We start from the raw sequence: 12,957 nt of genomic DNA on the forward strand, positions 1-12,957 counted from the left end.
TATTTTTGGGACAGAGAGAGACAGAGCATGAACGGGGGAGGGGCAGAGAGAGAGGGAGACACAGAATCAGAAACAGGCTCCAGGCTCTGAGCCATCAGCCCAGAGCCTGACGCAGGGCACGAACCCACGGACCGCGAGATCGTGACCTGGCTGAAGTCGGACGCTTAACCGACTGCGCCACCCAGGCGCCCCTGCATCTGTATTTTTATATACATGCAGTAAACACCTGGGAGATGAATTTTCTTTTTTAAATACCACTCTTACAACATCAAAAACAAATCAATTCTCTAGGAATACACTTAATGAAAAATAGCAAGAACTCTACCTAAGAATGCTTCAAAACATTGATAAGAGGGATTAAAGACCTAAATAGAGCTAAATGTACATGGATTGGAAGACACAACAGCAGTAAGATGTCATTCTCCTCAAAGAGATCTATATATTCAATATAATCCTAATCAAAATCCCAGCAGGTATTTTGTAGAAATTGACAAGCTGATTCTAAAAGTAATATGAAATCCAAAGGACCTAAAATACCTAAAATAATTTTGATGAAAAATACACCAGCTGATTTTAAGATTTACTTTGCTATAGTAATTAAGATGGTATAGTACTACCATAAAGACAAATAGATCAATAAAACTTAAGAGTCCAAAAATAGATTCCCATTTATACTTCATTTTACAACAGAGGAGCTACTGCAATTTAGTAGGGAAAGAATGATCTTTTCAACAAATGGCCCTGGAATAAAAAGATATTCTCATGGAGAAAAGCAGAGCTGTCTTTACAACATTGAGATAGGCAAAGATTCCTTTGACAGTACAATACACAAAAGGCATTTAACAATAAAATTAAAAATTAAGAAAATGAGGACCACCCAAATATATAAAATAGTTAATAACAAACATAAAGGAACTAATCAATAATAATATAGTAATAGTAGGGGACTTTAACACCCCAGTGACATTAATGGAAATATCATCTAAACATAAAATCAACAAGAAAACAAGAGCATTGAATGACAATGGACCAGATGGATTTAACAGATATATTCAGGACATTCCATCCTAAAACAACAGAATACACCTTCTTTTTAAATGCACATGGAACATTCTCCAGAACGGATCACATATTAGGCCACAAAACAAGCCTCAACAAATTCAAAAAGACTGAAGTCATACCATGCATCTTTTCTAACAACACTATGAAACTAGGAGTCAACCACAAGAAAAAAAACTAGAAAGAGCACAAATACATGGAGGATAAATACATGCTACTAAACAATGAATGAGTCAACTAGGAAATGAAAGAAGAAATAAAAAACTACAAGGAAAAAGGAAAACACAATGTTCAAAACCTTTGGGACATACCAAAAGCTGTTCTAAGAGGGAAATTTAATCTAACAGGCTTACCTCAAGAAGAAAAATCTCAAATAAACAACATGACTTTACACAAAAAGGAGCTTTTATAAAAAGAATAAACAAAGCCTAAAACCAGTAGAGGGAAGGAAATAATAAAGATTAGAGCAGAAATAAATGATATAGAAACCTAAACACACACACACACACACACACACACACACACACACAGGAACAGATCAGTGAAACCAGGAGCTCATTCTGTGAAACCAATCATTAAAAAAGAGAAAGGATTCAAATAAATAAAGTCACAAATGACAGAGGGGAAAATAAAAAAAAAAAATCACATAAATACAAACAATTGTAAGTGAATATTTTGAAAAGCTATATGCCAACAAACTGGACAATCCAGAGGAAATGGGTAAATTCCTAGAAACATATAAACTACCAAAACTAAAAGTGGAAGAAATAAAAAATTTGCACAGACTGATAACCAGCAAAGAACCTGAATCAGTAATCAAAAAACTCCCAACAAACACAAGTCCAGGACCAGATAGCTTCATAGGCAAATTCTACCAAACATTTAATGAAGAGTTAACGCCTATTCTTCTCAAACTACTTCAAAACATAGAAAAGGAAGGTGCCTGGGTGGCTCAGTTGGTTAAGTGTCCAACTTCAGCTCAGGTCATGATTTCACTGTTTGTGGGTTCAAGCCCTGCATGGGGCTCTGTGCTGACAGCTCAGAGCCTGGGGCCTGCTTCAGATTCTGTGTCTCCCTCTCTTTCTGCCCCTCCCCCCGCTCACCCTCTGTCTCTCTCTCAAAAAATAAACGTTAAAAAAATGTTTTTTAAATATAGAAAAGGAAGGAAAATTTCATTCTATCAGGCCAGCATTATCCTGATACCAAACCCAGATAAAGACACCACAAAAGAAGAGAACTACATGGCAATATCCCTGAAAAACACAGATGCAAAATCCTCAATAAAAAAATACTGGTAAACTGAATCCAACAATAAAAAAAAATCATTCCACACAACCTAGTAGGATTTATTCCCAGAATGCCAAGGTGGTTCAATATTAGCAAATCAATCAATATGATACAGCATATCAGTAAGAGAAAGGGTAAGTAACCAGGGGCCCCTGCCTGGATGGCTCAATGGGTTAAGCATGTGACTTTGGCTCAGGTCAGTATGTCACAGTCTGTGAGTTTGAGTCCCACATCAGGCGCTGTACTGACAGCTCAGAGCCTGGAGCCTACTTTGGATTCTGTGTCTCCCTCTCTTTCTGCCCCTCCCCTGCTTGTGCTCTGTCTCTCTCAAAAATAAATAAACATCTTAAAATAAATTTTTTTTATTTAGCAAACTAAAAACTGTTTCTTCTACTGCCAAATGCAACACATTATTGAAAAGGACAAAAATACAGTAAAGCATTAAAAAACAGTGAATTTTTTTCCATTTCTTTTTTTGAGGAGGATAAAGCAATGGTTCTCAAGCTAATTACATTTTATAACCACTGAAGAGGCTTAAAAAATATGCTGATAACTAGGTTCCACAATAGACCAATTAAATCAGAATCTCTGAGGTTGTAGCCTAGACACTAGAATTTTTCAAATGTTCCAGTATGTAGTCAACATAGGAAAACACTTGGTATAGAGCTAGAAATTAAAGCTTTCATCCACTGGTATAAGAAATCCTCTTGACCATACACAATATTAAAATACAAGCATTAAAAAATCATCTGTGCTGGCACAACTGGATATCTACATGCAAAAACAAAAAAAAATGAAATTGGATCCTTTCCTTAGACTAGACATGAACAGTCAAAATGGACTGCATATCTAAATATAAGAGCAAAAACTAAAGACACCATCAAGAAAGTGAAAAGAAAGCCCACAACAATACAGAAGAATAGGAGAAAATACTGGCAAATTATGTATCTCATAAGGGATTTGTAGCCAAAATGTATAAGCAACATTTACACTAAATAATAAAAAGACAAATAATCCAATTTAAAAATGGGCAAATGATCTGAATAGACATTTCCCTAAAGAAGATATACAAATAGCCAATAAGAACATGAGAAGATGTTTAATATCAACAGCCATTAGGCAAATGCAAATCAAAATAACAATGAGATATCACTTCACATACACTAGGATGTCTATAATCAAAAAGATAACATGTGTTGGTGAGGATGTAGAGAGATAAGGACAAATACAAATGTAAAATGATGCAGCACAATCAGGCAGTTCCTCAAAAGATTAAAAATGAAGTTACTATATGAACCAACAATTATATTCCTAGATATATACCCAGAAGAAATGATAACACACATCCACACAAAAACTTATACATGAAGGTTCATAGAAGCATTACTCATAATAGCCAAGAAGTAGAAATAATGCAAATGTCAGTCAACTGATAAATGGATAAATAAAATGTGATGAATCCTGACAACAAAATAGTATATAGCAATAAAAAGAAAAGAAGAACTAATAAATGCTACAATATGGACCAAACTTGAAAGCTTTATGCTAAGTGAAAAAAATCCAACATGCCAAAGCCTACATATTGCATGATTCCATTTATACAAAATGTTCAGAACAGGCAAATCTAAAGAGATAGAAAGTTATTGCCTAAGGATAGGAAAAAACAATAAGTGACTGCTAAATGGTACAGGGTTTCTTTTGGGAGTGATGAAACTGTTCTTGAATTGATTGTGGTACGGTGCCTGCGTGGCTTAGTCAGTTAAACATCAGACTTTAGCTCAGGTCATGATCTTGTGGTCCGTGAGTTCAAGACCCACATCGGGCTCTGTGCTGACAGCTCAGAGCGAGGAGCCTGCTTCGGATTCTGTGTCTCCCTCTCTCCCTGCCCTTCCCCCGCTCATGCTATCTCTCTCTCAAAAATAAACATCAAAAAAAAATGTTTTAATTGGTTGTGGTTAACGGTTGTACAGCTCAGTCAACATACTAAAAACCACTGAATTATATATCTTAAATTGGTGAACTATACAGTATAGAAATTGCAACTCAATAAAAAATTTAGACTGAGAAGACTGTTTTTGAGTCACAATATTTTACAACTATCTACTCTAAAACACATTCCAGGCAGTTTCAAATGTGAATTCACAACAATCTTCTTTAAAAAATAAAGAAGATTATATGCCCCTCCCCTGCTCTTGCTCTGTCTCTCAGAAATGAATAAACGTTAAAAAAATTTTTTTAAGTAAAGAAGATTGGGGCACCTGGATGTCTCAAGTTGGTTAAGTATCTGACTTCGGCTCAGGTCATGATCTTCTGGTTCATAAATTCAAGCCCTGCTTCGGGCTCTGTGCTGACAGCTCAGAGCCTGGAGCCTGCTTTGGATTCTGTGTCTCCCTCTCTCTCTGCCCCTCGCCTGCTCTTTCTCTCTCTCAAAAATAAATAAACATTAAAATACACACATACATAAAAAGAAGTTTAAAAAAAACTCAATGAACATTTCATCCATTTCTGGAATAAGACAAACCAAATATTTCTCTAGCCACAAGCAACTCTAAAACCACATGCTTTTCAAGAAGTTTTCCTAAAACAAAACAAATATGCTAGTATGCTGGCAAAGTAGCACACAAATAAACACCTACTACAGCAGTTGCCCCTCACCACGGTTTCACTTCGAACAGTTTCAGATAACCACAGTCAACTTCGGTCCAGAAGCAGATGATACTCCTTCTGACATATCATCAGAAAATCAATAGTAGACTAACACTACATCACAACGCCTATCATTCACCTCACTTCATATCATGTAGGCATTTTATCATCTTACATCATCACAAGAAGAAAAAGGGTAAGCACAGTACAAAAAGATATCTTGAGAGAGACATTTACATAACTTTTATTACAGTATATTGTTTTAATTATTATTTTATTATCAGTTGTTGTTAATCTCCAACTATGCCTAATTCATTAACTGAACTATCACATGTATATACATGCAGGAAAAAAATATATAGGGTTCAGTACTATCCATGATGTCAGGCATCCATAGGGGTTTTTGGAACATATCCCCTACAGATAAGGGGTAACTACTGTACAACTCAATTCCAACAGATACCTGATGATTCCAAACAAAACCTCTAAAAGATAGCAAAAATGTAAAAGAACATATTTAATCTAGAAAGCTGACACTGCACTTTCCATGTATTTTGTATGTGATATGGTTTGTAATAGTAATGAACGTTTCATGGCAAAATTTCCAGTGTATTTATTATACGTTCATGGATACTGGCCATGACAACACGAGATTACTAAAAAACTACATCTAATCACACACAAACACAGAAACCCAAAAAACAGTCATCTATATACCTTCCACTCTTCACAGGTAGCCTGGGTGGCCCTCAGACTGGATCAGGATCATCCCACTAAAAGCACAGAAGGAGAGGGGAATGATATTAAGGCTCAGTCCAGAAGCTCTTCTCCATGGAACTTTGACTTTAGTTCCAGAGGGTTATTAAAAACCCTAATAAAGGAAATTCGGAAACAAAGGGGAACTTGAGATCAGTCCCTCTTAAATTAATAAAGAGCCACGATTCATCCAGAGAACATTCAACTAGCTAAAAACTCCAACAGTAAGAGATCCTAGGGAAAGGGGATACAGTCAACTACAAATTAATCATAACAAATACTCATCCTCAAGGTAAAAAACCAGTAGGTTTAAGTAGACATAAGATACACTGGTGGACACAAATAAATCTCCATTAGAGGCAATAAGTACTCTTGAGGGCCACCTCAGGCATTCAGCTGTAACAGGAGTTTGGGCCTACCTCCACAGCCCAAGCATTTTATCTCTTGATCTGACTTCATCTGTAGAGATAACCTTCTCATTTGTTCACACAGTATTTGTTTAAATAGTGGCATAGGTCCTATACCAAATTAAAGTTCAAAATGAAATTCACGATGTACACTGAAAATTTTACTTAACGCACTGAAAGAACTATGTGCTATAACTCAATGGCAAGCAAAAAATCTTTTTAAAATATATAAAAGAAAAGACGATCTAGGAAATAATAGAACTGAAAATGACTGAAGACACCTCTGATCTATCTCAGATTAAAGCTGAGCTTTTTCAGCCAGGTTTTATACTTTATTTCTCCCCAGCTGGATGCTAAATTTTTAACTTCTAGGAGCTCTAAGGAAACAATGAATTAATTTTATAGCAAAAAGTGTTAAGTAATTCCATGTGTTCATATTCTATTCTGCTTAAGCAAATAGCATTTTAAAGCCTCTGGTGCAACAGTAGACTGAGATAGCACAATGCTACAAAAGGTTATGGTAAGCAACAGAACTAGATTTCCAGAGGTGCCTGAGGGGCTCAGTCGGTTAAGCACCGACTCTTGGTTTTAGAGTCTGTTCAGGTCACGATCTCAGTGCATGATTTCATGCACTCTATCCTGTGCACAACTCACGGTTGCAGAATGATGGAGCTTTACTGGATTTAGGCAACAGAGGACAAACTTCAAAGATGACAGAGAAGTTCTAAAGTTAAGACATAAAGCCTGGAAGGGAAGAAGCCAAAAGGAGGTAAGCACTGAAATTTGTATATAAACTCTACCCCAAATTTTGGCTATCTGCTAAACCAGATATGAAGAGTGGAGACTCCACAGTAGAGTGACAAAGAAGAAAACTAAAAGAAAAGATTTCAGCTGCTGTTACCACTGAGAAGACCGTGGAATTTTAGTGTTGTCAAATGAATTGCTTGCTGAAAGAAACAAAATACTCCTTAGAGGAATACAACAAAATCTAGTCTCTACATTTCATTCAAAATAATAAGCATAAAATTAAGAAACTGCTGGATATGTACACACACAAGACAAATTAAAAAAAAATGTGACCTATCTTCAAGAGAATAAAGTCAACAGAAACCAACCCCAAGAAGGCCTAGATGTTGCAATTGGCTTTATACTACCTATAATAAATATGCTCCAGGACTAAAGGAAAATATTTTCAAAACAAATTTAGAGGTAAGGAACCTCAAAGAATTGAAAATTATGAAAAAAACCAGAAACTTTAGACCTAAAAAGTACAATAAAGTGAAAAATACATCAAATGGGCTTAACAACAGAGACAGCAGAAGAAAGAGTAAATGAACTGAAAGATAAACCAAGAGAAATTATCTAGGAGAGAGAGGAAACAAAAAAAATGAGAACAGCAGAACCCCAGAGACCTGTGGAACAATATTAAGAGTTCAAATATAAGCATAACTTAAGTCACTGAAAAAGAGTAGAGAATGCGGCAGAAAAGTATTTGAAGAAATAATGGCTAAAACTTCCCTAGTTTGGTGAAAATAAAAGTTACATATCCAATATTAACAAACCTAAGCAAGAAAAATGCAAAGAAAATACACCTAAGCACATAATAATTAAATGGCCTAAACTGGAAAACTAAAGAAAAAAGCTTAAAACCAGTCAGCGAGAAAAATGCCAAAATATAATAAATATGAATGACACCGAACTTCTAACCAGAACTATTGAGACAAGACAATAGAACTACATCTTCTAAAAAAATTTTTTTAATCTTTTATTTCTTTTTCAGGGAGAGACAGATAGAGCACAAACAGGAGAGGGGCAGAGTGAGAGGGAGACAGAAGAGAGACTGAAGAAGGCTCCAGACTCTTGAGCTGTCAGCACAGAGTCCAACACAGGGCTTGAACTTGTGAAATCAGGAGATCATGACCTGAGCCGAAGTCAGGTGCTCAACCAACTGAGCCACCCAGGCACCCCAGAACTACATGTTTAAAGAACTGGAATGAATGAATGAATGAATGAATGAATGAAAAATAAATAAATAAATAAATGACAAACCAGAATTCTTCAGCAAAACTATCCTTCAGAAACAATGTAAAATAAAAATATCTTCAAATAAAACAGAATTTGTAGAACCAAGAGTATGGCAATTCGTCAAAGAATTTAAAAAAGAATTATCATATGATCCATCAATTCCACCTCTGGATACCTACCCAAAAGAACTGAAAGCAGAGACTTGAAAAGATATTTGTACAGCCACATTCACAGCAGCATTATTATTTAATTCATAATACCCAACACATGGATACATTATTCATAACAGTATTCATAATAACCAAAAAGTAGAAACAACCCAGTGTCCATCAACAGATGAATGAGTAGATTAATAAAATGTGGTATATACATACGATGGAATATGATTCAGTCTTAAAAAGAAAACTGTGACACATTATACAACATGGATAAACCTTGAAGACATTATACTAAGTGAAACAAGCCAGACAGAAAAGGACAAATACTGTATGATCCTGCTTATATGCAATACCTACAGTACTCAATTCATAGAAACAGAAACAGAAACAGAATAGTGATTATCAGGGGCTTAGAGGAGGCGAGAGGAAGTTACTGTTTAAGGAGAATGAAGTTCACAGATTGTTGGTGATGAAAACTTCAACAATGTCAAAGTACTTAATGCCACTGAGTTTTACACCTAATGATAAATCCTATATCTATTTTACCATAATAAAAAAAATTAACACAATTTACCACATTCAGAAAACAAAAAGGAAAAACCACATGATTATTTCAATAGATACAAAATAAGATTTCAATATATTAAACACTCATTCGTGATTAAAAAAAAAACCTTTCAGCAAACTAAGAATTTCCTCAAACTTATAAAGGACGCCTATGGAGAACCTATGATGTTCTTAATGCTGAAGCACTGAACATTTCCCCTCTACAATGGGAAGAAGGCAAGAATGTCCACTCTCAACAGCTCTATTCAACATGTTACTAAAATTTCTCATTAGGGGCACCTGGCTGGCTCAGTCAATAGAAACATGTGACTCTTGATCTCAGGGTCATGAATTCAAGGCCCAAACTGGGCACAGAGTTTACTTAAAAAAACAAATAAAAAAGATTGCCCTAATGATACTGTGCATAACTGCATAACTGACAGAGATTACTGGCTATTTTAGTAAATAAATTAAAAAAAAAAAAAAAAAAGACCTGGCTGGTGCAATAACAATAAAAACTAAAAAGGTACATGGCACAAAAACAGACACTCAGATCAATGTAACAGAACAGAGAACCCAGAAATGGACCCACAAACATATGGCCAACTAATCTTTGACAAAGCAGGAAAGAATATCTAATGGAATAAAGAGTCTCTTCAGCAAATGGCGCTGGGAAAACTGGACAGCGACATGCAGAAAAATGAACCTGGACTACTTTCTTACACCATACACAAAAATAAACTCAAAACGGATAAAAGACCTAAATGTAAGACAGGAAGCAATCAAAATCCTCGAGGAGAAAACAGGCAAAAACCTCTTTGACCTTGGCCGCAGCAATTTCTTACTCAGCACATCTCCGGAGGCAAGGGAAACAAAAGCAAAACTGAACTATTGGGACCTCATCAAAATAAAAAGCTTCTGCACAGCAAAGGAAACAATCAGCAAAACTAAAAGGCAAGTGACGGAATGGGAGAAGATATTTGCAAATGACATATCAGATAAAGGGTCAGAATCCAAAATCTATAAAGAAGTTATCAAACTCAACACCCAAAAAACAAATAATGGGCAAAAGACATGAATAGACACTTCTCCAAAGAAGATATCCAGATGGCCAACCAACACACGAAAAAAATGTTCAACATCACTCATCATCAGGGAAATACAAATCAAAACCACAATGAGATACCACCTCACACCTGTCAGAATGGCTTACATTAACAACTCAGGCAACAACAGATGTTGGCGTGGATGCGGAGAAAGAGGATCTCTTTCGCGCTGCTGGTGGGAATGCAAACTGGTGAAGCCACTCTGGAAAACAGTATGGAGGTTCCTCAAAAAATTAAAAATAGAACTACCCTATGACCCAGCAATTGCACTACTAGGTATTTATCCAAGGGATACAGGTATGCTGTTTCCAAGGGGCACATGCACCCCAATGTTTATAGCAGCATTATCAACAACAGCCTAAGTATGGAAAAAGCCCAAATGTCCATCGATGGATGAATGGATAAAGATGATGTGGTATACATATATACAACGGAGTATTACTCGGCAATCAAAAAGAATGAAATTTTGACATTTGCAACTATGTGCATGGAACTAGAGGGTATTATGCTAAGCAAAATTAGTCAGAGAAAGACAAATATCATATGACTTCACTCATATGACATTAAGACACAGAACAGATGAACACAAGGGAAGGGAAGCAAAAATAATATAAAAACAGGGAGGGTGACAAAACATAAGGGACTCTTAAATATGGAGAACAGAGTGTTACTGGAGGGACAGAGGATAGGCTAAATGGTTAAGGGACATTAAGGAATCTACTCCTGAAATCATTGTTGCACTATATACTAATTTGGATGTAAATTAAAAAAATAAAATTAAAAAAATTAAAAATATTAAATTCTTAGTGATGCAAAAAAAAAAAACACACCAATATTGCATTCTACATTAACAAAATAAAATTTAAAATAAAAAAAAACGAAAAGGTATGAAACCTGTAAAAAAAGAAAAATATCCCTAATTGCAGGCAAGGTGATTATGAATGTAGAAAATGCAAAAGAATTAACAATAAGATTATGAATCTTTAGCCAGGTCTCAAGATACAAAGTCAACACACAACCTATAAATATAGAGAACAAACAGAATGGTTGCCAGAGGGGAGGTGGGTTGGGGGCTGGGAAAAATGGGTGAAGAGCAGTGAGAGACACTGGCTTCCAGTTATGGAATGAATAAGTCATGGGGAAAAAAAGCACAGCATAAGAAAAATAGTTGATGATACTGTAATAGTGCTATATGGTGACAAATGATAGCTACACTTGTGAGCATCATAATGTAAAAAGTTGTCAAATCACTATGTTGTACACCTAAAACTAACATAACATTATGTGTTGGCTATACCCAAATAAAAAAAATTTTAAGTCAACACACAAAATGTTTTGTATGTCTACGTCCTAGCAACAAATAAAAAATGAAACTAAAAAACAATTCCATTTACAACTACATACAACATAAAATACTTAATAATGTATTTTTAAAAAGATATGCAGGGCGCCTGGGTGGCTCAGTCCATTGAGTGTCCAACTCTTGATCTCAGCTCAAGTCATGATCTCATGGTTCGTGGGATCAAGCCCTGCCTCGGGCTCTGTGCTGACAGCACAGAACCTGCTTGGGATCCTCTCTCTCTGCCCCTCCCCACCCCTCAAAAATAAACATTAAAAATAAAAAAAGATACATAAGACCTCCACCAAAAACCTTAAAACAGTGCTGAGAAAAATTAAAGACTTAAATAAATGGAAAGATGGGCCATGTTCAAGATTGTCAAAGTGCCACTGCTCCCCAAAGTAGTCTAGAAATTGAACACAAATCCAATCAGTTCCAGCGTAATCATAATCCCTTTTACAGAAACTGTCAAGCTTACTCTAAAATTCATAATGGAAACATAACAGACCTAGAACAGAGAAAACAATATTGGGAAAACAATAAAAGCTAAAGAATTTACATTAACTTCAGGACTTACTGCAAAGCTATTCAGTAGTTCTCAACTGAGGGCAATGTTGCCTTTCGTGGGAACATGTGGCAATGTCTAGATGCATTTTTAGTTGCCATCCTTGGGAGAGTGCTAGACATCTAGTATAGTTAGAGGCCAGGGATACTACTAAATATCCTGTACTACATGAGTCAGCCTCGTAACAATCTGGCCCAAAATTTTAATAATGCCAAGGTTGGGGAAACCCTAAACTACAGCATTCGAGACAATGTGGTACTGACATCAGGACAAATAGATTAATGAAACAGAATACAGATTGCAGAAGATGACTCCCTATGTCAACAGTCTAACAAAGGTGACAAAGCAATTTAATGGAGAAAAGTGTTTTCAACAGAGAGTTCTAGAAGAGGATATCCATACGTAAACACTGAACCATGATTCCTCACTTCAAACCATATACAAATATTAGTTCAAGATGGATCATAGGCCTAAAGTCTAAAATGATAAAGCCTGTAGAAGGAAACATTAAAAAAGTATCTTCATGACCTAGCAAAACTATCTGAGAAAACACTTAACAAGCAGAATACATAAAAGAACTAAAAGACTCTGCAACTCAATAAAAACTCATATGAATTTAAAACATGGACGGGGTGCCTGGGTGGCTCAGTCAGTTAAGCATCTGACTTTGGCTCGGGTCATGATCTCACAATACTTGAGTTTGAGCCGCACATCAGGCTCTGTGCTGACAGCTCAGAGCCTGGAGCCTGCTTTGGATTCTATGTCTCCAGCTCTCTCTGCCCCTCCCCCAATCACGATCTGTGTCTCTCTCTCAAAAATAAAAATAAACATGGACAAAATTTTGAACAGACATTTCATAAAGACAAGTGACTAATAAGCACATGAAAGATAGTCAATACTAATACTCATCAAAGAAATACAAATGAAAACCAGAATAAGAAATAAAAATTAATTCTACAAACTACATACCCACTAGAACTAAAATGTTTAAGAGTGGAAAACAAGCAACTAGTGAGAATGCAGTTACCCAAACTGATGTATGTATTGCTGGTAGGGGGATAAA

The 12,957-nt window shown here is 35.8% G+C and overlaps 1 protein-coding gene across 6 annotated transcripts in view; it reads right to left on the minus strand.

The window, feature by feature from the left end:
- The window catches only part of RAB3GAP1 (RAB3 GTPase activating protein catalytic subunit 1), a 113,240-nt gene that overhangs the window by 92,705 nt on the left and 7,578 nt on the right, over nt 1-12,957 (minus strand). For 2 of the 6 annotated variants that reach the window (XM_047870759.1, XM_047870760.1), the window contains one exon: nt 5,710-5,765. The exons of the other annotated variants lie outside the window; for them this stretch is intronic. The gene's annotated coding sequence lies outside the window, so the exon portion shown is untranslated. The remainder of the gene's footprint in view (nt 1-5,709; nt 5,766-12,957) is intronic. 6 annotated transcript variants of the gene reach the window in all.

The sequence above is a fragment of the Prionailurus viverrinus genome, chromosome C1, assembly GCF_022837055.1.
Source record: "Prionailurus viverrinus isolate Anna chromosome C1, UM_Priviv_1.0, whole genome shotgun sequence".
Taxonomy (NCBI): Eukaryota; Metazoa; Chordata; class Mammalia; order Carnivora; family Felidae; genus Prionailurus; species Prionailurus viverrinus.